The following is a 4,474-nucleotide window of genomic DNA, read 5'->3' as shown; positions in this document are numbered from 1 at the left end:
CGTAGCGTTACTAAGATAAGGTTTCCCTCCTATATCCATATACTACAGACCATTTTGGTTATCACCCAAGACATGATCCACTTGTATGTCACCACATACATGCTTGAGTCACATACAGATAACCAGGGATTTTATGTTTATTGGTTTGTAGTAAAGCAAATAAAACAAGTAAATGAGCAAAAAATCAAGATGTGAAGTAAACATCATATATTAACAACACAAACGTTCGTATAAACTGTTTACAAACTACAGGACACGAGACTTTAAGACATCAACCCCAACAACGTTATCGATGATAGAAGCTACCACTGATAGCACGTTATCGGTGATAGAGAACTATCGCTGATAGCATGATGTCAGTGAGATCATTGATAGCATCTTCTTAGTGATGTTATTAGTGAAAGAAGTTATCACTGATAACCACAATATGAGTGATATTAGTGATATCAGTGATAAAACTTAAGTGATATCTATATATTGAGTTTCTTTTAAAGGTGATAACCAGTTATGGAAGTCTATCATTGATAGCCTTAAGTGTTAATATTTCAAGGTTGATTCTAATTGATGAAAGTCTATCAGTGATAAAGATTGATATTAGTGATAGCCATGATAAAAGATTATTAGTGATAATTATTATGGTAATCAAAGTTGTTGGTCTTCTTTCAAAGTTGATCACTATTTATAAATCTATCATTGATAATCAATGATAGCCTTAAGTAGTAATATTTCAACTTTGATTCCAATTGATGAAAGTGAATCAATGCTAGCTACTAATAATTGATAACAAATTAAAAGCTAATATTTCAAGAATGTATTAATTTTTCTCAAATTGAAAGCTATCGCTGATAGCAACTATCATTGATAGCAATTGATAGAAACTATCAGCGATAACAGCTGATGGCAGCTATTAGTGGTTATCACTGATAGCTTATATCAGTGATAGCTTTTAATTTGAGAAAACCAGGAAGAAGCGAACAAAATAGTGGCTAGACATGGGTTTTTTAGTCTTTTACCATTTTTTTTTATCCATATGTGCAATTATTTTATCCTTGTACTACATATTCTATTATTTTGGGCTTGAATTCTATTTATGCAACTAGCCCTTAAAACTATAGGTTATGTGTTATATTTGATATAACATATATAATTTAATATAAATAAGATAGGATAAGTTGGTTGTCATATTTATTTATATTATTTTATTATTTTGAATAATAATTCCTATTTTCTCTCCAACCACCCTAGTGTGTTATTAATTGGTTTTATGACAAAAATGAATAAAAAGAAAGTAGTTTTCTTCTTCTTCTTACACGATATAACAACCTACACGATAGAAGATTTGCTATACGATAGAAATTTGCAGAATTTTTTTGTGAGTGTTCTTCAATCTTCTTCCTCATCCAAACTCAAACAAACTCTCCAAACTAAAATAGTCAGAGTCCACCACTCCTGGGTTCTCATTCTAAGAATACCAAAGGCTCCCTGTGATAGTGTCTCCTTTTGGTTCTAGAAGTTCTTGAAGAGGGTCTTCAAGTTTTTTGCTGAGTTCAAGGTTTGTGTTGTTCGAGGGATTTATAGGAAGAAAGATTCTTCAAAGAAAATATCTATTGAATCCTTTTTCCTGATAAAAAAACATGTTGTAATTTGTTTATAAATGTATATCTTGAATGTTTTACTATAAATTAAGTTCTTCAATCAAAATGGAATTTGGACAATCCGCTTCCGCTCAAGGATCTCTTGTAAAACGAGTTCCTTCAGAACTACCTTCAGTGGGAAAACGACAAGAGTTCGTGTTGATAACGTGTTGTGAGTTTGACGAGCAGAACAACGCACAACGAGAACACAAATATGGAGAAAATATAATATAATAATAATATACAATCAAATAAACAAATATTAAAATAAAGAAAACATAATATATAAATAAAGAAAATAAAATAAAGCAACAAAAATATGAAATAAGAAAATTTTCCAATTCCTCTAACTTTCTTTGACTTTTCACTCTTACAATTTCTACCAAATACCTCTATTTATAGATAAAATGACAAGTAAGAGGTGGTTTATTTGGATATTAAGAATGAGTATTTACAAGACACATGATGAGATATATGAAACATAGAGAGAATGACATTTACCTCTTGACCCTTAAAATGAATATCTATTTTACACATAATTTGTAATATTTATAATACTACCAATTTTCTCTACTTGATATTTCCTATTACTTTGTTTAGCAATATTTATTGAAACACGACAAAATTGGCTTGCTTATGACACAAAGAACTATTTCTCCATATACTTTTTCTTTTTAAGAAATGAAAAACCAATCTTGTGGACAATACTCTTTCACTTGTCCACTCTCTTTTCTCTCTCCCTAAGATTTTGTCCCTCGCGAATAAGATCAAATATAAAAGAACGAAAATTTTGACAACACGTTTTTTATACTTTTCTTTCTCCAATTTCCCATCAATAGGCAAACACCTCAAAATTCGAAAAAAAAATTACATATATAAAAAAATATATCAAATTATTTATGAAAATAGAAAAAAAAATCAAATACAAATATACTTCCATCAATATCTTTCAATTTCTATCACGGATAGATATCGATAAGTTTCTATCAACCTTTATCAACTTCTATAAAAAATAAAAAAAATCAAAATTTTGTTATTTTAAGAGAATAATTTGTCTTATTTTTTAATTTTTAAAAATATTTTTCTTTTTTCTTTTTCTTTTTTCTTCGTAGATTTATTAGACATTTGAAAGTTCAAGGATTATTAGAGGTAAAAAAAATATTAAATATTTTTTAAAGTTTAAAAATTTTTCAAGTGCGTTTTTTTTTTTAAATCAAAAGTTTGAGTTTTTTATAACCATTTAAAATAGTTTTTGAAAAAAATAAATAAAGTTTATGAAATAATATGGTCGGAGAGAAACATTTGCAATCAACTTTTAGAAAATTATTTTTGAGTGTTTAATGGTTAATTTCTCTAGTTCTCTACCTACCATATGGTTGCCGTTGGCTACCACCTTTGGCAACCATCTTTGTTGACAATCACCTCCTATGACCATCCACCAATGGCCAACTCAAGCGTCCACCTTTGACATCCACACCTGACGACTACCACCGACAACCACCCCTAACAACTAATTCCCCATCAAATGACAAACTCAAATGACCCTCTCCATTCACCAACTCTAGCAACAATCACCTCTATGACCAACTTTAGCGACCAACTACATTGATTATTTTTAGCAACCAACTCGTAACGAGCAACTCTAATGATCAATTAGATCGATCATATGCTAAAAAAACTCAGCCAACGAAAGCGTTCTTAAAATATTTAGTTTATGGTGTTTAATAGCCACCCTTTATAGTAATTTGATATTAATAGAAACACAGATATAACAAATCAAATAAACTTGTATATAAAAATACTTTTAAGAAAGTGTAACCAAATAAATGAGTATTTTAATTTTAAGTAGTTTTTAAAATATATATATATATATATATATATATAAATGAATCATTTTTTGAAAAATACATTTTCTATACAATCCAAATAGACTCTTCAAATTTAAATTATTGATCATTTTAAGTGAAAAACATGTAACGCAAAAAAAAAATGAAAAACATGTGTATTATTTTTTTTTTTAGTAAAAAGAACAAGTTATATATATATTAAAAACATGGGAATTGTTCACTACCAAGTCCTGACAACTGCACGAAAATGACTCACATGTGCTCTCCGTGCGAATGAACTAAAGCAAACTATACATATAATAAAATGGATTGATGTTAAATATAGAAAAATAAATTAAAATATTTATCAGATATAGCAAAATTTTAGAACTATCAATGATGGACGTTAATAGATACATCTATTCGTGAGAGTATCTATCAATGTCTATCATTGATAGTTCTAAAATTTTGCTATATTTTGTAAATATTTTCAATAATTTTACCATTTGAAATAATTTTCTTAATAAAATTATATTTACTTTAAAGAAGCGAGAATTGCATGGATAACAATTTAGTCCACATTTATATTGATTGAAAAGTAATCCATCAATGATAATATAAAAAATGGGTTCCAGTTGATTATTTTTGTTGTTTATCTATTTTTCATAATCGTAATAAAATGTGGGGTCCACTTTGAAATTTGTAATTAAATCGTGTAATTTGATTGAGGAATAAAATGTGCTCAATCTGATTGTGACTGAAAATCATGTAGAACTCACTACCTTTATCGTTATCGTTGTAGGTATTGATTGTAACGATGTGAAAATCATAAATTTGACACATTTAGGTCATGTTTACCAAACTGTAATGAAATTTTGTGTAATCGTATGAAATTTTATTGACAGATCAATTGTAATGAGTTTGAATCACAAACGTAATTGGATTGATTTGATCGCATTTACTTAAAATTATGATTTTTTTTTTTCAAATTTACTGTTACCATTACCTCTACCT

The sequence above is a fragment of the Benincasa hispida genome, chromosome 12, assembly GCF_027475165.1.
Source record: "Benincasa hispida cultivar pf3 chromosome 12, pf3_genome.v1.1, whole genome shotgun sequence".
Lineage (NCBI taxonomy): Eukaryota > Viridiplantae > Streptophyta > Magnoliopsida > Cucurbitales > Cucurbitaceae > Benincasa > Benincasa hispida.
This window is presented reverse-complemented; position numbering follows the sequence as displayed.